The 21939-nt window shown below is 41.0% G+C and overlaps 1 pseudogene; it reads right to left on the reverse strand.

The window, feature by feature from the left end:
• Positions 1–9463: 9463 nt before the first annotated feature.
• On the reverse strand, positions 9464–9580 carry LOC146011779 (5S ribosomal RNA; annotated as a pseudogene).
• Positions 9581–21939: the final 12359 nt, after the last annotated feature.

Raw genomic sequence — 21939 nt, forward strand, 5'->3', positions numbered from 1 at the left:
TGCGACCATAAGGTCAAAAGAACACTTGTTCAATATTGAAGTCCATGTTTTGCAAAATGCGATGTTGTAGCGGCCAATTGTGGGCACATTTTTTACGCGAAAACCCAGCGGGATTTTCTTTTCACGTATATAATCAGATAATGTAATGCCATGAAAATAATAATCGGTCTCTCTGCGCTTCAAATTGAGCCATTGGGGGTATAATTGTAGATGGTCTGGCGCTGCATTTGTAGACCCAAAATCCTCTTTGAATAAAAGTCTATCATAGTCCGAATCCAAATAGCTAAAGATGGAGCCCAGGGTCAATTCTACTCGTGACTGTGAGGAAGACTCTGCTGGCTGCTCCACTTGGCAAGGTTCCATAACTCACAGGGTGTCTGAATGCCTGTTTATATCGAAATGTCGACTTTCTGCTCCTGTCGACGTGCACACCACCTCCTGTGTAGACAAAAAGTGGCCCAATCACCGTGCACGGTTGCTTCCTCATGATAGAAATTTCTACCAAAAAAAATCCCTCATATGAACAAAAACACAACTGATAAATTGAGGAAAATTGGTGGAGGTACTTACCATTTAACATGGCCTGTGTGATTTGAAGCCTTACCTGCCACCCAGACTCTGTTGACCATCTTTCCCCAGATGTTATTACTTCCGATGCCAGATCACTGTCTTCTTCATCCTCAATATGTGGCAGATGTTCTTCCATACAGAGGTTATATAAAAAAACAGCAAGCCATCAAAATTTACATTGTCTGAACAACAACACTCCACCAGACTTATCCAGACACCTAAAGCGAGATTCTAAAATGCCCAAACTCCTACGCAGCCTTGGGGGTACCTGCACAACCTGCTGATCTGATACAGTTTCATGATTTTGGCATCTTCTTTGGTGCAACTGGCAGGACATCAAATAAGCCCCAACCCACACTGAAACCTCCTCTGCAGCTACAAAATGTGCCATTTCGTGAGGCGGGGCCACGGCTAGGAGGACGTGAGGTGTGTGTGGCAGCAGCTCCCCCGGTATCTCCTATCTCCCATGTAGGAGCCGGCTGGTTTGAGTAAACTCCCCCGCAAATCGCAGCAATTATCCGGCGGCGTGGAGGCTGAGTCCTGACGGCAGGACAGTAGCAGCAGCGGCCAGGCGCCATTGTAAACCCGCCGCGTACGTCACCCAGCAGCAGCAGCAGTGTGAACTTGGCGGTGTGGAGGCTGTGTCCCGACGGAGGATAGTAGCAGCAGCTGCCAGGCGCCATTATTAAACCGCCGTGTACGTCACCCAGCAGCAGCAAGAACTTGGCGGCGTGGAGGCTGTGTCCCGACAGCAAGACAGCAGCGTGTTGCATCCAAGGCTGCAGTGTGTGTCGACTGCAGGTCGGCTGTGGGTCCAGGGCGGCGGGAGTGCACCTGCAGCGTTCAGAAAGTCCAATGTACCAGAGCGCCGGGCTGTAATTGAAAAAAAAAAAGTGTGGATTTCGCGGCTGGAGGAACAGAGGTGGTGCAGGACGCAATTGAGTACCCAGCAGCTCCTTACTGGATGTGCAGCAGGGGTATGTACTGTTTTCCTTCTTGAGTCCTTTACAACTCGCTGAGCGTACAAAGGGACAGGCACATATAGTGCAAACCAGTGCCCACGAGGGTAAAATAAATAAAATATTGTACAGCAGTACAAGTTCCACTCTCCCCACTGGGTTAGGTGGATGAGTAAACAGGCAGGTGCTGGGACAGTGTACACCGGGACCGCAGCTCATATACCCTTTGTGATATTTTTTGAAAGCCATAATTCGTCATAATCTGCAAAGGGGTATACATCTAGAGTGCACCATGCCTAAGTCGGCAGCAGCAACACGCCTGGAAAAGTATGCTTATTCCCAAGCTGGTAATACATCTCAAACTGTCCTTACAACCCCTCAATCCACCCCAGCAAAAGGGACAAACCCCGCTGCTATTCCAGATTCTACCCTCCAGCAAATACTGGATGCAATTAGTAATAATGAAACACGGCTTTCAGATAAAATCAATGACCTTCAGGCGGATGTTGGCCAGATTAAACAAGACGTAAAAGCAGTAAAAGACAGGATGAAGGAGGCAGAAAGTCGTGTCTCAAATCTTGAGGACTCTAATAATAAAATGTTGCGGTCAATGGAGGACATGGCGGGACAGGTCCGGGAGATTAAGTCCAAATTATCTGAGGTGGAAGGTAGATTACGCCGGAATAATGTGAGAATGGTGGGGTTACCGGAGAGATTGGAGGGGAACGAAGTTTCAAGCTTCATTGAGCAATTGTTGCTTGCTAATTACACCCCTGCACCCTTCTCAGGGCAATTTGCAGTCGAAAGGGCCCATAGAGTCCCAGCAAAACCATACCCACCCAGGGGCCCACCCCGAACCCTGATATTTAAGATGCTCAACTTTCAGGACCGCGATACAATCCTGAGACTATCTCGTACAAAAGGTCCTTTGGAATACAAAGGGTCCAAACTGTCGGTCTTTCCGGACTTCTCTTTGGAGGTTCAAAAAAATAGGGTTAAATTCTCAGAAGTAAAAAAGCGGCTGAGAGAACTCGATATAAAATATTATATAATGTTTCCGGCAAAACTGAAGATTATTGTTGATGATGTATCTGTATTTTTTCATTCTCCCAGAGAAGTCGGGGAATGGTTGGATAAAAGGGCTCCAGATAAAAACCAGCTAGCTCCTTAGAAGCATTAAGTATAATGATAGAAAATGGAGTATGTCGGGGGGGGGGGGGGGCTGGTAACTGCTACTTCAAGAAAGCGTGGTCTTGGGGTAAAGCCTTCAGCGTTTCTGTTTTTTGCTTTTTTCCTGAGAAGTTTCCTTCTGTTGTATCTTCTTGTTTTTTTTTTTTTTTTTTTTTTTAGGGATCCATAGGTATGCCTAGGGAGGTTTGGTATACAGGGTGGGGGGAGGGGGGTCTATGTACTTCTTATATGTTATGTATTACATGTGATTATTGTATTTTTTTTGTGTGTGTGTTTTGCGGTAACTATGTATGCTGGACAGCGATGCACCTAGAATTAATCAGAGCCAGATGTGGGCATTGTCGGGAGCATGGTATGTGGCTAAATGCCTTTTTTTCCTTTCTCCTCATTTCCCACTGTTATACCCATACCTTGAATGGTTCGTATTATAGCCTGGAACGTTAGGGGCATGAACGACAAGGTAAAGCGTTCACTTGTCATGTGGCAGATTAGGCATTACAGAGGGGATGTAGTATGCCTGATGGAAACCCATCTCATTGGGCCTAAACTCCAGGCAATTAAAAAGGCCTGGGTAGGCCAAGCATACCATGCTCCCTTCACGTCATCGGCTCGGGGCGTGTCAGTTCTTATTAACAGAACAGTCACTTTTGAATGTAAAAGGGTAAAGATAGATCCTGGAGGCTGTTTCGTTTTTTTTAGAATGTACTATGAACATGTTACATTTATGTCTACTAGCCATGTATATACCCCCACCTTTTTCTTTCGACACTTTGGTTAGAGCGGCTGATTTTATCTCACAGTCCCCCGACATCCCTGTAGTGATTATAGGTGACTTTAATAATGTAATCAACCATCGACTAGACAGATGGCATAAAAGCTCGGTCTGCGAAGACAGGAGAAGTAGGAGTAATCAGGGGTTTGGTCAGTTTATAAAAGATATGGGGTTGATAGACCCATGGAGGGATAGAAACCCAGACCTTCTTGCTTTTCGGCATCTCATGTGGCATTTTCCAGAATAGATTTGGCTCTAGTTTCCAATGGGTTATTGTCGCAGGTATCGGAAGTGTCATATAAAACTAGGGGGATCTCGGATCACTCCCCGTTGGTACTAGAGCTTAATGAGTTAGTTGCGAAAGGATGTATGTTTTGGAAATTTAATGCCTCATGGCTAGCAAGTATTGGGACAGGGGCAGTTCTGGTAGAACAATGGGCCGAATTTTGGGATATCAATAGGGGATCAGCATCAGGGGCAGTCACTTGGGACGCGTATAAAGCATTTGTCTGAGGTACTCTTAAGAAAAGGGTTGGAGAGATTAAAAGAGCCAGTAGGCAGATAATTGTAGAATTGGAAAACAAATCCAATGAATGTGAAGCCACATATCTGGAGGTAAAAACAACTGAGGCAAAGGAAGCATGGGACAAGGCCAAAGGGGAATGGTTAGAATATATTAAAACAATAAATATTAAAGGTATGAAGCAGAGTTCAAAATATATATACGCTAATTCAGACAGACCAGGTAGGTGCTTGGCCTATTTGGCCCAAGCGGAAAAGCCCATAAACACAATATCTAAAATTATTAATAAAAATGGAAAGTTGGTAACTGATGTTGAAGATATAGGGTTAGCGTTTAGAGAGTACTTTTCTGAACTCTATGAGTCTAGATTAAATTGTAATCAACAACAGATTCAGGAGTTCATAAGTGGGATAAAACTCCCTTCACTTACGATAGAGGACTGCCGTGCGTTAGAAGCCCCTATAACATTAGAAGAGATTCAGAACGCCATAAAAGTCCTACCAAGTGGCAGGGCTCCAGGATTAGATGGTATCCCTATCGATCTTTATAAACAGTATGTAGATCACTTCGCCCCCTTGTTGCTCGAATTGTTCCTGTCATGCTTCGAGGCCGGCGTGTGCCCACCCTCTATGATGGAGGCTAAGATTATTCTTTTATTAAAACCAGAAAAGGACCCGGCGGACTTGGGGGCTTATAGGCCAATTTCACTATTGCCAGCAGAGGCCAAAATATTGGCAAAGATACTGGTGACAAGGTTAAATGGTTATTTAGAAAAAATTATTCACCCTAATCAAACGGGGTTTCTCCCGGGTAATTCAACCTCTATTAACATCAGAAAAGTTTTTAGCCACCTCCAGATAAAAGAAAATAAGACCAGTAACTCAGCAATAATGTCGTTAGACGCCAATAAAGCCTTTGACGCAGTAGAGTGGGCATATTTGTGGGCAGTGCTGCGTGCATTTGGATTTGGTCCCAAGTATATCAGATGGATTCAGCTGCTATACGCAAATCCAACGGCACGCATGTCCGTAAATGGCTGGACATCCGAGGCCTTCCCCCTTTTTAGGGGTACAAGGCAAGGCTGCCCGCTGTCACCAAGCTTATTCTCTTTGGCTATTGAACCATTGGCATGTGCCATAAGAAACCATTCAGAAGTCGTTGGTTTTAGTGTGGGTCAACAGTATGATACAGTTGCCTTATACGCAGACGACTTATTGATCTTCCTGTCTGATTATGTTAAATGCGCCCCTATAGTACTACAGGTAATTAAAATACATGGTAGTTTTTCTGGATTGGAGGTAAACGTAAAAAAATCTAGCATATTGGCCTTAAAAGCACAGTCGGCCTCCCACCCTCATATGGCATTGCCAGTGAGGTGGGTAGAGTCATTTAGATACCTAGGGATTTATATGTCTAGGAACCCCCTTGATTTTGTACAGTTAAATATTCAGCCGTTGATGGCTTTTATTGTGTCAAAATTTAAGTCATGGAGTCGGTTGCCCCTTACTGTTATAGGGCGTGTTAATTTAATAAAAATGATTATATTGCCCAAATTTCTGTATGTCCTACAGCAGTCACCAGTGTATTTGTCAATCTCTCTCTTTTCAAAAATTAATAGTTTAATAACCACTTTTATATGGAGCAACAAGCGGGCGAAGATCCAGATTAGTACACTGATGAGAAAAAAGGAGCAGGGGGGCACCGCTCTCCCCAACTTCCGGTATTACTATCTGGCCGGACAGCTAATGCAGTTGTGTGACTGGGTAGTGGTGGAAGGGGACAGTGGTATAGCTAAGCTATTGGTAGCACAAGGAAACTCAAGTTCTACTCCCCTACAACGACTTCTGTCGGGTAGTATAACCCAAAATGATCCACCGTTGGTAAGGCAGGCAGTAAAAATCTGGAGGGAAGCAAATAAAATAGTTAAATTTACAGATATAGAGGTAGAACACCCCCTATTAGATTATAAACTCCTAAAAGAGCTGAAGGTACTCCAACCAGATAAGATTTGGGGGCAGTACGGGTTAAATTTCATTAGTCAGTTGTACGAACAGGGCATTCTAAAATCATATATGCAATTAGAGTCAGAATTTAATCTTCCTAGACACTTTTTTTTCAGGTTTCTGCAAATTAGAAGCGCGCTTGAATCTCAATTTAAGAATAATGTGTTATGCTTCTCAGTATCGCCTATAAAAAAAGCTTTGCAAGTGAGAAGTAAGAGTAAAGGGGTATCGAGGCTATATAATCTGCTGGTAACAGCAAAATGTGACGATGGGTTGGTAGAGCTTAAAGAAAAGTGGTCGACAGATGTGGGCCCTTTGAATGATGAGGAATGGAGCATGGCCATGACCTCTTTCCATTTAACGACAAATTCAATAAGGGTACATCAAGTGCAGTTGTACTTTCTTCACAGGTCATATATGTCCACCACAAGGCTGGTTAAAATGGGTGGCCGTACCTCATCGATATGTCCTAAATGCAAGTGCGAACCTGGTTCCTTTTGGCACCTAGCATGGGGATGTATAGTTCTTGGAGCATTTTGGGGAAAGGTACAACAAATCTTGATAAGCACGGGTATCCCAGGATCTGTACTGGATTGTAAAAGCTGTGTGTTAAACATTCACATAGGCAATAGAATTAATGAACACGATAAAATGTATGTATCTAATCTGTGTGCACTGGCCAAGCTAATGATAGCAAGGACATGGTTATCTAAGGATGGGCCTGATATCGCAGCTTGGATATCACTGGTTAATTTTACAGCATCTCACGAAAGACACATATTTATATGTAGGAAACGACTAAGTAAATACACCAAAATTTGGCACAGATGGCTCACGTCTAGTCACACAAATATAGAAGTTAACCCAGGTTAACAGGTTTAAGTGATAAAAATATAGTAATGTTAACACTGTTTGTATCAAAAATAATAAAGTATTAAAAATAACAAGTATTAAGAATAACAAGAGGAGTAAAGGGGGAAAAAAAAAAAAACCCACGTAAGAATGTTCAAATAATTTGTTTTATTAGCACTATTCACCAATATTAACACAAAATATGATTATAGAGTGGATAAACATGTTTCAAATGCTATTTGATTAACTATCAGGATATGTTTTATGTTACTTGCTATCCAGCAATGAGTAAGATAAGTCTTGGGGTGGTAGGGATTAAATGTAATGTTGGTATAACCTGCTGATGGTCATGTATAAAAGAGAGTATTTGGCGACTATGTATGCTTAAGCAGTTTAATTTGCCCCTAGGGCAACAGAAAGCTCATGCCCCCGGGGGGCTCATAAATCTGGTATCTGAATTGTTATGATAATGTTTATTAAATGGGTGCATTGTTGTCCACAAAATATGTAATTGCTCTATTATTATGATTTGGTAATGTCTTATTTTTTGTTATTCCTATTTTGTATGTTGTTTGATGTAGATATGTATGTAGGGATTTGTCGTGGGCACCGGGCCGCTAGGTAATATGCACTATGCAATGATGTTAGTGACATAGTGGGGTAACTTTAGTGGTCCGGCGTAAGATAGAATATCCACTAGAGATTGATAATGGAAAAATGTACTGTAAACGGAAATGTATTGGAAAATATGTAGTGTGTTGCAAATGTCATTTCCCCTTTTAAAAAACAATAAAAAGTATTAAGATTGACAAAATGTGCCATTTCTCTGTAAGGAGCTGAGAAGTGTGTCTGTCGGCATAATGGGCTTTCACAAGCAGGGAGGGAGGTCTTTCATTAGGCAGAGAGAGAGGGAAGTCAGGCAAGGAATTTTGGGTGACAGTGGGGTCAGGCAAAGAGAGACGGGGGACAGTGGGGCCTGTCAGAGAGGGATTAGGTGGGAGGGGGGTTAGGCAGAGAGAGAGATGGGGGTAAGGCAAAGAGAGATGGGGGTCAGGCAAAGAAAGATGGGGGTCAGGCAAAGAGAGATGGGAGTCAGGCAGATAGAGAGGGGTGACAGTGGGGCCTGGTAGAGATTGATTGGGTGTGAGTGGGGTTAGGAAGAGAGAGAGAGAGAGAGAGAGAGAGGGGGGGGTCAGGTAAAGGTAACTTGCATGTCCTTGGGCTCGCTGAGATGCTGCTCACCGAGTTTCTCCTGACGGTGGAGCATGTTTCTTGTTTCAGCCCAAGGGCCTCAATCAGTCCTGCTCACTGCTTGCAGGCTTAGATCTGGGCTATGGTAGAGGCCTTGGCAGGCCCTGTGCAGCGGCTGCAGCCCTGGCCCTTTTCCGCAGGTGGTGGCAGAGGAACTGCTGGGGAGAGAGTGGAGGGAGGCCGGCGGCACGGATATCTGCGCACTTTGGATGTTAGTGTTAGGGTAAGGCACCATGGGGATGCTTCTCCCCAGGGGCCCTCAATTGCTGTTGGTGACGGGAGGTGTGGCTGACACCCGGCTGCTGATGCACTCCGCAGGGTTGCTGGACCTGTCAACTCATTGCTGTCTGAAGCTTGTATGTTGCGCTCAGGGACGGATTTATATTTCTTGGGAGGAGGAGCAGGAGAGGGGGGGGTGACAGGGGACGCCGCTGCATACAAAAGGGTACTGCCCTTGAGACTCACCCAGAAAGGGTATGGGTCAACCCAAAGGTCGACTTGGACTATAGGTCAACAGGGACTTTAGGTAAGCATGTTTTCTGTCCTTCAACCAAGATCTTATCCATTCAACTATCTTAGACTCCAATCCCAAGCTTTCAAGTTTATTTAACAAATAAAAATGTCACAGGGGGACAAAGGAAGAACACGTAGGGTTTTGGGGCACACTTTAGATTAAATAGTGAGAAGATGAAGAATAAGTGAAGAATAAAAATTAACCTTTATTACACCATTTAAAATGTCTCACATTTGTGGATTTCAATTATGCATAACCATAAATAATAATCAATAAACAAGTTCAATATAAAGTTAGCAAATGCACACGGTTACAGGCAAAAATGATTGTAGGGTGGGTTCAATTGCTGGGTTTAATGCCCGCTGGAGACAAACATTGTTAGCAGATTCTGAGAATCACATTCATAATAATATAGGTATACATTTCTATCTGACACAATATAGTAAGCTCCTTGCACGCTTCCACACTTAATTTAAAGCAGTGGTCAGGGAACTCGGTCCTCATTACCCCACACAGTGCATGTTTTGCTGGTAACCCAGCAGGTGCACAGGTGTACTAATTACTCACAGACACATTTTATAAGGTCCGCAGGTGGAGTTAATTATTTCACTTGTGATTCTGTGAGGAGACCTGCAAAACATGCACTGCGTGGGGTAATGAGGACCGAGTTCCCTGACCACTGATTTAGAGGGTCAAATTCCTTTTAAGACTCACTCCAGTGAGACCCAGTCCTGTAATGGATGGAGATGTGCGTCCTCATACATACAGGGTATCCACAGTGCAGGGGAATGCTGCCCAAAAACACTTGTTGCTTCTGCTGTCTGGGTTTGGATACAGCACCGGATATTCCCAAATGGACTACCAGAAGGTACTGTTCTGGCCAGCCACTGCTTAGCTGCTGAGTTCGGAAGGGATCAGGCGGCACAGTGATGTATGGCAGTATACCAGCAGATGAGAGGGCCCCACAGTGTCACGAGGAGCCAAGTACCGTTTCTGCTGTTCTTCGGATTGGAGTCCGCTGAATGAGAGAGCGGCAGAAAGTATGAAGTGGATGGTTGACAGTAAAGTTGAACTTAGGAAACAAGTGGGAAAATTAAGAGTTGTGCCTGCTGTAGCAGTCAGTTAAGTACCAGATGCCAGTAATGGATAATGCTGAGCATGCTGGTACACACAGGGGTCATAGATGTTGATACTACAACTCTCTGTATTCTGTCCTGCAACCAAGATCTTATCCATTCAACTATCTTAGAATCCATTCCCAAGCTTTCAAGTTTATTTAATAGTATGCGATGTGGGACAGTGTCAAAAGCCTTACTAAAGTCTAGATAAGCTACATCTACAGCCGCTCCTTGATCTATTACTTTAGTCACCCAGTCAAAAAAGTCAATAATATTTGTTTGACATGATCTTCCCCCAGTAAACCTATGCTGTTTTGGATCCTGTAAATTGCTGGTTTTGAGATTTTCTACAACTCTTTGTTTTAAGAGTGTTTCCATCAGTTTCCCTACTACTGATGTAAGGCTCACTGGTCGATAGTTGCTTACCTCTTCCTTGCTTCCACTTTTGTGCAGTGGGACTACATTCGCGGTTTTCCAGTCCTCTGGGATTACTCCAGTAGCTAGTTGAATAATGCTGTTAATGGTTTTACCAGCTCCCCTTTAAGCTCTTTTAGTATCCTTGGATGTATCCCATCTGGCCCCATTGATTTATCCACTTTCGGTTTTGAGAGTTCTGTGATGACTTTCTCCTATGTAAATGTACTTGTTTCTCCCTCCGTTTTCTGGCTATGCTTTCTGGCTATACTTGGTCGCTGATGAAAAGGGAGACATTCACACCAGACAAGTGAAAATCGCAGGGCTGGTCGCTGGAGCGCTTTCCTAGCATTATTGCCCTGTATACACTGGGGATATGGTCGATCAGTTACCATTCATTATAAAATCGTCTGCCCGCTTCCTGCCTGCCACCTGGCAAATAGAGCTACAAGCTCCCTGCCACCGCAGCAGGGTCCGGGTAGCAGTGTCCAGGAAGCAGGGATCCGGGCAGCGTTGGCTGAGAAATTTTAGCACTAATTGGTGGGCAGCAGGTGGGAAGTGCTGCTGAATTTGTTGAAAAGACTGGCCGGACGCTGATTGACTGAATTCTCTCATCCAATCAGCATCCGGCCAGTCTTTTTAAAATCAGCAATGCTTCCCGCCCCCCAGCCCAAAAAATAGCACTACAAGCTCCCAGCCCCCTGGGGGGTTTGTGGTATGAGGGGCTCCCCCAGTGAATTATTTTGCCCAGGTGCTCGGGCTATCGTTAAGAAGGCCCTGAGCATAGGTGGCTGTAAGAAGAGAAACTTCCCGTTGCTTCCAGTGTTTGATGTGCTGCTGATCACTACTAAACAGTCAGCACTGCAGGACAGCACCTGCAGACATTAGCAGCCACAGTGGAAATTTCAATTAACTCAACTCCCCCCAGCTCCCCAGTGTGTACCTATTGTCTGTTCCGATGAGCATCCCCTTGAAAAATCAAAGCTGTGATGGTTGTTCACAATGCTCTGATGGTGGCGATCTGATGTTTAAAAAACTCCAATACTTTTTTATTTACATTTTTTTTTATAAAACCATTTGAATATATGTTCTTTACCCTATTCGCTTTAAAAAATATTCAATTTCTGAGCACTTTTTTTTTTTTAAATGGCGTTTAAGTGGTTAATCAAGGAACCTTTACAGTAATAATAATTGTCAAGCTAAGTAATAAACATTCATTTAAATGTAATCAGTTTGTTTTCTGTTGTATGGTCATGGCACAGTAATATTTCGCTTCTTAATAAAGGAACCTTTACAGTAAATATTTTTATGTCAACCTTAGTAATAAAGATTGATTTAGAAATTCTCCTTTTGTTTTCTGTGATATGTTCATGGCATAGTAATTCAAAGGAGCCTTTACTGTAAATATTTTAGTCAAGCCAAGTAATAAAGATTAATTTATCAGTACTACGCTGTAATTTTCACTTCTATTGTATGTTCCTTGTAGTCATGGATAACCTGGCAATGGTACAGTACCGGAAATATTTGGGATTAACTTTTCAAACAAACTTAATTTTTCTACAAAAATACAATTAAAACAACTTATCACTAAGGGGTAAATTCACTAATACCCCGTTCTTACTGCCACAAAAACCCAGGTATTTCCCGGGGCAAGCTGAAAATTCCAGTGTGAAAGGGTCTTTGTGAAATTCCCGGGTGTTATGCCCCTGGAATAACCCGGGTTTTTTGCAGGGTTTTTCCTGGGTAATACACGGGTGTATGGCAGTATGAACAGCACAGACCCGGGTTTTTCACACAAAAACAAGCTCATTGGGGGATGTAATCATGTGATATGTGACATCATCTTTAGCCAGCCAATATAAGCTGCTTTTAAACAGCCTATCACAGCAATTTGTACAAATTTCCCAACACCCAATCAAAGCTGCTATTACATTCCACACACATGTTGGAAGGCAGACCATGGAAAGCAGTGTGAAAGGGGTAGACACGGGAAATTCCCAAATCTGAGGTGCAGTGTGAAGGGGGTCTGTTGAGCTGACATGCTCTGTGCCCCCCCAAAAATCCGGCAAGAAAACCCGGGATTTTGCAGGGGCGGCCATGAGAACGCAGCATAAGATGAGAGTTATATTGAAGGTGAAATGTTGCTCATACCAACCAATCAGATTTAACTTCTTATTTATTTAGTACCATCTAGAATATAATAGAATCTGCTATGGGCAACATCCTATATTGAATAGAACTCCCATCTTTGTAAATTTACCAGTAAAGGCAATCAAGGGCATTTAGTAATTCAGTGATCTGGTGGGATCTTTGTTCTGCAATGCATGTCATGTGATCTACAGTATGATCTATATTAATGACATTTGAGCGTTGATTGGCTGTGTGTTATCTCCTTTCATTTTATGTCCACTTTTTCTCCACTTTATCGCTTCACCGGGCTTAAAACATCTGCCCTAAAGATCACTATGGCTAAATGGGTTTTTAAATAAGGTTTCTCATTGGCACTAACATTATATGAAACTACTGGTAAAACGCAATACACAACCTCAGAAATGTATTAGCATCTCTTTATTAAACAAGTAGATCTTATTGACTGCTTTGGGGCTCATTTACATTTGGGTGTACACTACCATTCAAAAGTTTGGGGTCACTTAGATATTTCCTTATATTTGAAAGAAAAGCACAGTTTTTTTTCAATAAATCTAACAACATTATATTAATCAGAAATACACTCTATACATTGTTAATGTGGTAAATTACTATACTAGCTGCAAACGTCTGGTTTTTAAAAGATTATCTACATAGGAGTATAGAAGCTCATTTCCAGCAACCATCACTCCAGTGTTCTAATGGTAAATTGTGTTTCCTAATCACATTTACAAAACTAATTGATGATTATAAAACCCTTGTGCAATTATGTTAGCACAGCTGAAAACTGGTTTGTTCAATAGAAAAGCTATAAAACTGGGATTTTTTGCAGTTACCATTTCATGAAGCTGCTAGTTGAGGAACTGTGAGGCATCTATTTCTCAAACTAGAGACTCTAATCTACTTGTTTCAGGTGTGCATCGGAGCCTCCCACATATCTTTCTACTCTGGTTAGAGCCTGTGCTGTACTCTGAAGGGAGTAGTACAAAACGTTGTAGGAAATGTTCAGTTTCATGGCAATTTCTCACATGAAATAGTCTATTCTTGTTCTTAGAAATGAAGGCTGTTGAGTTTCACATGAAAGCTCTCTCTTTTTTCTGGCAATTTTGAGAGTGCAATCAAACCCACAAATGTGATGCTCCAGATACTCAACTAGCTCTAAGGAAGGCCAGTTTTATAGCCTATATATCAAGCAAACCCCGTTAGGGTTTTCTAATCATCCATTAGGCAAACACAATGAACAGTACCATTAGAATACTGGCGTGATGGTTGCTGGAAATGGGCCTCTATATGCCTATGTAGATATTCCTTTAAAAATTGGATGTTTGCAGCTAGTATCATCATTTATCACATAAACAATGTATAGAGTGTTTTTCTGATTAATTTTATGTTATCTTCATTGAAATAAAATAGTTTTTCTTTCAAAATTAGGACATTTCGAAGTGATCCCAAACTTTTGAAAGGTAGTGCGTCATTTATAGGACATGCCTCACACCCAGTACACACGGGGCAATTGTAGTCATATTTCTTTTTTTTTATCAATTTTCTTTTATTGAAGCATTACAAATCAATATAATATAATCACATAGTGTACAGAAGTAAATACACTAAACAGTTCAATGATATTCTCACTGTACACAGTGTTCTGTTTAAAAAGTCTACGAACATACTGAGAAAAGAAAAGAAATACATACAGTTGTGCTCATAACTTTCCATACACTAGCAGAATTTGTGATTTTCTGGCTATTAGTCAGAGAATATGAATGATAACTCACAAACTTTTATTTCACTCATAGTTAGTGGTTGGGTGAAGCCTGTCAAACAACTGTGTTTACTCTTTTTAAATCATAATGACAACAGAAACTATGCAAATGACCTTGATCAAAGTTTACATACCCCAGTTCTTAATACCATGTATTGCTCCCTTTAACATCAATGACAGCTTGAAGTATTTTGTAGTACTGTAGTTGTTGATGAGGCTCTTTATTTACTTAGATGGTAAAGCTGCCCAGGTTTCTTGGCAAAAAAACTCCAGTTCCTGTAAATTCTTGGGCTGTCTTGCATGAACTGCATGTTTGACATCTCCCCCGAACGGCTCAATGATTTTGAGGTCTGGAGACTAAGATGGCCACTCCAGAACCTTCACTTTATTCTGCTGTAGCCAATGACAGTGGCCTTGTGTTTTGGATTATTGTCATGTCGGAACATCCAAGTACGTCCCATGCGCAGCTTCCAGGCTGATTAGTGCAAATTTTCCTCCAGTATTTTCTGACAACATGCTGCATTCATCTTGCCATCAATTTTGTAGCTCACACATCCCAAAACATCAGCAATCCACCTCCGTGTTTCACAGTAGGATTGGTGTAACTTTCTTCATTGGCCTTGTTGACTCATCTCCAAATGTTACTTTTATGGTTATCTCTCCAAATTACTTTGTTCCAGAAGTTTTGAGGCTTGTCTCTGTGCTGTTTGGAGTATTGTAAGCTGGATGCTTTGTGGCATTTGCATAGTAATGGCTGTCTTCTGGCGACTCGACCAGGCAGCCCATTTTTCTACAAATGCCTCCTTATTGTGCATCTTGAAACAACCACACCACTTTGTTTTCAGACAGTCCTGTATTTCATCTGACGTTATTTGTGGATTTTTCTTTGTATGCCAAACAATTTTCATGGCAGTTGTGGCTGAAATTTTTGTTGGTCTATTTGAAGCTGTGTACACATGTTTCGATACTTCCGTTTTCGATTCAATTTTGCTTATAGAAGCAAAATCAAATCGAAATCATATGGTTTTAAGGACACTTTCGACTGCCATTCGATTCGATGCGTGCTCCTGTTTTCTCTATATCAAAAAGAAAAATAGACTGTGCAGCCAAAGAAATATCAAATACAATCCAGTAAATCGAATGTGTACACTGTGAAATTGATATTGAATCAAATGTAAAAGTATAGCTCTAATGCCAGATCTAATAGAAAATCAAATCTAACATTGAATCTAAAGAAAATCGAAGTATATGTACACAGCTTAACCGTGATTTGGTTTATACAGAATCCCTAATTTTCCACTTCTTAATTAGAGGTTGAACACTGCTGATTGGCATTCTCATTTGCTTGGATGTCTTTTATCTCCCTTTCCTGTTTTATACAGTTCAATCACCTTTTCCCGCAGATCGTTTGACAATTCTTTTGCCTTCCCCATGACTCAGAATCCAGACATATCAGTGCAGCACTGGATGAAAGATGCAAGGGTCTTTTAGGAGACCAGAAACTCACTGACCTTTTATACGCACACACACTGATTACAAGCAAACAGATCACAGGTGAGGATGGTTACCTTTAGTAGCCATTCCAACACGTTTGTGTCAACTTGTGTGCATGTTATCAGGCCAAAAACTCCAGGGTATGTAAACTTTTGATCAGGGTCATTTGGGTAATTAATTAATTATGATTTAAAACGAGTAAACACAGTTGTTTGACAATAAATGGCTTCACCCAACCACTAACCATGAGCGAAAGAACATTTTGTGAGTTATCATTCATATTCTCTGACAAATGGCCAGAAAATCACAAATTCTGCTAGGGCAGGCATGTCCAAACTATATACATTGAGAAACAAAAGAGGGGTCTTAGTCCAAGCCATTCATTACCTCCACAGCAAGCATTGTCACACTTGGATGAAGGGAGCTCCGAATCAAACGGTATTCCATGAAATTGGGGGGTCCTGCGCACTTACACGAGTTTCATACCATAATGTGTTTCTAAAACCATTCCCAATCTGCTCTTTTAGTGATGGAGATAGCATTTCTATGTAGCGCTCCTGAGTATCAAAAAAAATTCCTGTAAATTTTTCTTTACAGCCCTATTTCTAAACAATCTAACTACCATTTAGAAATGAAGCACTGGGTTGCTTTTTCAAAAGAAGGCAAGTATGTTTTCATCTACTCTTCTTCCAGCCAATCCTCTCTATTGTAAATGTTACATCATCTTCTATCATCTCCTCTGCTTGCTCTGTTGCTTCCTCTCTGTGTATAGCACAGTTAAGGGAAATTTATAATTTTATATTCAATTTCTGTTTTTATTTTCAATATACCCTAATCCTAGTAACTGATACCATATATGGTATCTGAATAAATCAAAATCCTACTTATAAGGAATAAAGTATTGTGGGCCCCCTATTATCATTTCTTTAAAACTCATTATGACAATTTAACAAACCAAAATGACTGACTGTTGCAAGATTAAATTAGTTTAAACTTTAAAATAATTGGTTTCTGGATCTAATTAGACACACAGTATGAAATGCTATCATACTGGGACTTGTAGTTTTACAAAGAAAGAAATATATAATGCTGATTAACACTGTTTAATGAACTAACTAGCATAAAGCAATACTGACGTTCTTGGTATATTATATCCTGATGACGGAGTGTAATTAAAAGAGCTCCGAAACGTAGACTGTAATACTCCATGTGTGAGCGTCTTCATTTAAGCGAGTGCCACCCTACAAACGTTGTATATATATATCTATATATATATATATATATATATATATATATATATATCTATATATATATATAGATATATATATATAGATATATATATATATACAGTGGGTCCCTAAAATCCCTTTCACATCACAAAGATGGTTCGAACCCGGGATCAAATCCCTGGTCCAGTGTTCTCACACTAAAACCAGTTTACTCTTTATACAGAGGGCAACCCTGGGTCAACCCTTCTTATAAACCAGGTCAAATTGCCAGCTTGGTCTATACGTCACCAACTCGGCAATGACCCAGGTCTGTGGTGTGACGTTGATGGGGTATAATACTAACTTTAAACCACTTTTTGAGAATTACTTTATACTGTAATATTATCCACATTTTCCATTGCTAATTACGCCTTTTTAATTCAATATATATTGTATATTATTATTTTTCCATTAATGAGAAATGTAATTAATACAAACAATTAGAAACATAATATATAGAAATATATCAAATCACATTGATATAATGACAAGAAGAATATTGTTCTAATTGCTAATGATAATATTACATTCACTTCTATAAAATTTTTCATTAAAATCTGTAATCATTTAAATGACCTAAACTCAATTTACCTCTCATGTTTCTGGAGACCGTGGTTATTTTATGCAGACTTGTCTGAAGATGTAACTATAAGATTTTTATGCACCAAGGATAGAGCTGGCACAAGTGACAGTTGACGATGATAATGATGATGATGGGTATGAAACCGGGCAAACATATAAGGGAGGTTCAAGCACAAAGATGAGTAAAACTCTATATAGAAATATAGGATACAGCCACTGGCTTCAGCATTTTTCATAAAGCGGAAGCAACATGGCCTCTTTGTCTCCAACTCTGCTCATGGACGACCCAAAGTGGGTGGCAGTGCATGCAATCTCGCAGAATGAGATGCGTACATGTGCAGCTCTTTCATCATTAGAGTTTTATGCAAATCATCTGGTCTATATACATCTCTTAATCAGGCCGTTACATAGTAGGTAAGGCTGAAAAAAGACTTGCGTCCATCTAGTTCAACCTTAGATCCATGCATGGCAGTACAGGAGTAAATAGGGCTGACTTTTGTTCAAATTTGCCCCTTGGTGTATTGCTTCTATATGGAGTCATCAAATGCATCTACAGTAAATACTCTACATGAAGACAAAATATTAAAATACAGCAATAATTATTAAGTACAAAAAATTGACAAAAGTTACTTGCGCTCACAAAAGAGATTGCTACTGGAAATACCACAAGGATTGGGATACCACACCCAAAAAAAAGTATACCACAAGACAACAAGATGTGGATCTCCACAGAAGCCGGACCCGGAAATGATGTACAAACCTCCCGGACACGGCGATCTGCAGTCTGTGTGAACAATACATGAAGTGAATTCAGCTTTTATACAGGTTTTGATTAAATTATATGTGAATGAATATGTGTATTTATATGTTGATTGTAATTATGTATATGTGGATGATTATCTTAGAATAGGAATCGCTGGGAATTTTGTGGTTTTATACATAATGATTTTTACCATTGATGCCATGTTTTAGCAAAGACTGGGACTGGTTAGGTATAAATACCCCACCGGGTGCACTTTGTATTTATACTCTACACCCTGAGGAAGAACTTTATTAGTTCGAAACGCTTTGGTGTTTTAAGGAATATTTTAACTCTGGACTGACCCCCTATCCACTTGTGTGCTGTCATCTACACGACTTGGACTTTATCTCTTCCATTCCGGGTGGGAGAGGAACGTTCTTGTGCGGTGGGAGGGTGAATGTCCTGCTTTTAAGGAATAAAATCGCTGTTTTGGATGACCCATATGGTCCTGTCTTTTTGGATGAGAAAATAAAAAGAAACCTTTGGATGAAAATAGGGCATTGCCTTTTCTTATTTTTGTATACAAATGTTGACAGTCTATTAAGAAACCGTTATGGGAACATCTCCTAGCTTGACTAGGTGAGTCACTCTGAGATCCAGAACTGGTGGAATTTAGTTTACAGACCTATATTAATCAGAAAATTTGTGTTCTATTTTTCCCGTACAATTGGAGATTTCTTCTCTCCACCCACATACATTTAAGGGATCAAGAACACTTCCGGAGGTAACGCTGTGGAGATCCACATCTTGTTGTCTTACAGCAATAATTATGTACAGTAGGAGCAAGTTTCATCTTTGCTCCTTTGGGCGGGGCTAGCCATGGCTAGCCATGGCTAATCTATTGTTCTCAACTGCAATACAATACGTATTGCAGCTGAGAACAATAGAATAGCCATGGCTAGCCATGGCTAGCCATGGCCAAAGGAGCAAAGATGAAACTTGCTCCTACTGTATGTATTAACTATCCAGACAGAGAAATTAGTTGTCTCATCCATGTGCATAAAAAGTCATGTGACAGAAATGCTTAACAGATGGAGCCACATCCATCTAGCCCACTCTCGGAGTGCCTTCCTGTGAATGAGGCCTGTGTGCGATGATCATGCACCCATTCACGGCAATGGATGCGAGAGTGAGTGAGACATTTGTGCATCACTGTCTCTGCGCATGCGTACCAAGACGGGTCACTCACACGTGCCACTGGGATAGATGGACACCGCTCCATCTGTAATAATATATCTTTTCTATTCATTAGGTCAATCAAATGCTCAAAGAATTAGCTTTTCTAAAGTTGGCTACACGCTATAAATTTATTTCCAATCTGGCTGGTTGGAACTAAAATCTGGTAATATCTGGGAACATATTACAATCAGAAATTTTGGAAAACGATAAAAATATTTGCATAAAGTGGTTCAATCACAATGCTTTAACCAATTTTTGTCTATTTTCCATGTTTGGAAGCAAACTGTTAATTGTCTTTTGCTCCCAGAAATGACCAGATTTTAATTTCAACCAATCAGATTGGAAAGATATTCTAATAGCGTGTTTCCAGTTTAGCATTGCCTATTAAACTTTTTGTTTTTCAAAATTCAGTGTAACATTACATACAGCAAAGTAGCTGTTTCCTTTATAATGTATATTATCTCATGGTACTCAGTGACATCATGCAATAGACCCTTACTCCATGTAAAAAAAAAAATCTAATTATACAGTACTGTAAAATAAATATTGATATAGGGATGTGATTGTTTAGCAGGTTTTGGTTAAAAAAAAATGTAAACAGATTTTGGATCTGGATTTGCTTACGTTTTTAATGCTACAATGGGTGAATTCATATAATTTGGGTTTGATTTTGTTCATACAGTAGTACTGACTTCAGAAACATTAATCAATATAAGCCAAAGTTTGGCTGCCTAAACTAACCAACAGAGCAGAATTAACGCATGGCAGTTTCTTCTTTTTAAAAATCTGTTGCTAATTAGACATGTATTATAGCAATAACTAATACAAATGTTTGTCTAGGCAAAAATGGCCACCACCAATGGTCCTCCAAAATACACTGCCGATGTTGAATTGCATCTACACACACCTTAGAGTATCATGGCCGCCGTTTGCGTAATTATGTAAACTGCGTACGGAAGCAGCAAGAGAATATGCGCTTGATAATGACAGTTATAATGTTACACATAGTCTTTTACTTATACTCTCATAATAATAAAATATAGTCATTTAGCTTAAAATGCACTACACACAGTTTAAGGTTAAAACATATTTTCTTTCCCTCATGTTTTGGCATCGCATGTGCAGCCTTCTGGTGATGGGAAATAGTAGTAAATATTATTCGCAGGTTATGAACCATAGTAATAATAATGAAAGTACAGTATGGCCACATGGAAAGGGGACATATTGAGCCAGTTTGAGCCAGCTTCTCGGCTGGACCACCAGGCAAGGTGACAAGCCTGGAACAAAGACACAACTGTGCATCTGTACTAGGTCTATCAGAAGAGTTGAAAGTTGACCCCCTGACCAATCGAAGACCGGCTGGATCCTATTGTTATTCCCTTTAAATTACTGCATCCTGAGCCAGGAGCTCACTATGCTGTGATCAGTCTTGAATACAGACTCCTGGCCCAGGAAGCGCTGCATATGTATGACGGTAACTGTTACTTTTGTATTGTTGTAGTGGTATAATGCTGATTGTACAGTACTTTTGTCTGGTTTCCCCTGTGAATGTTATGTTATTGTATCATTGGTTCATAATGTGTTACTACTGTGTAGCAATGGTACCCCTTTGTGTCCGCTAGTATGGCTATTGGGTTCGACCTTTAATCTAACCTTTCCATCTGTCTCGGCTAAGTTATTTATCTAAGCTGATAGAGCGCCAGGGACGCTCCTTGATAATATATATTAAGGTTCAAGCATGTGAATTGTTGTTAACCATATACAGTCATAATAGAGAGCATCAGTAACGCTGAGGTACGCTACGTGATGCTATGCATTGTTACGCCTGTAGCTAGAAATACAGGGTAATAGTTGGCGTAGCATGACAGGGTATTGTCTAATCGCTGTGCCCAATTATCCCCCCACAAATGACATAACTCTCTTGTTGGATAAAATTGGCCACAGCAGCCATCTTTATTGAAACAATACAAAATTAACAATAATCAAAAACATTCCCCACGGAAGGTGGTCCCCGAGGCCCTCAATAAATCAATCCACACCTCTAAGCACTTCCAGGAGTTGTTACCCCCAGCCGATAGCGATTGGCTCGAGGGCACCAATTGTCAACACCCAGTGCTCATTAATTAGCCTCACCCAGGGGAGTCCAGCCCCCTCATGGGGCCCTCCCCGCCGCATAATTAAGCCTCAATGCCACCAACCTCGAGGACCCCCCTCCGCACAGGCCACTGTGACAAAAGACAACCTATCAATAATTCTTCCTAAAAATTATAAAATTAGGGAGGGAGGGTGGGAGCTGTTCAGAAAAATCTCCCAGTGACCCCTATTTCCTGCCTGCACTCTGCTTATATACCCTTACTACACCCCGTTAAGCCCCTCCCCCTATGACCCTCTCCTTAGACACCCCTTCTATGACTGTCCAGCTAGTCAGCTCCCTACAAACCCTGTCAGGGGAGCCTACCCCCAGGCTTTGCCTCCAGTCCGGCTCCTACATGACAGGGTATTGTCTAATCGCTGTGCCCAATTATCCCCCCACAAAT

The sequence above is a fragment of the Crinia signifera genome, chromosome 6 (assembly GCF_055691185.1).
Source record: "Crinia signifera chromosome 6, ASM5569118v1, whole genome shotgun sequence".
Lineage (NCBI taxonomy): Eukaryota > Metazoa > Chordata > Amphibia > Anura > Myobatrachidae > Crinia > Crinia signifera.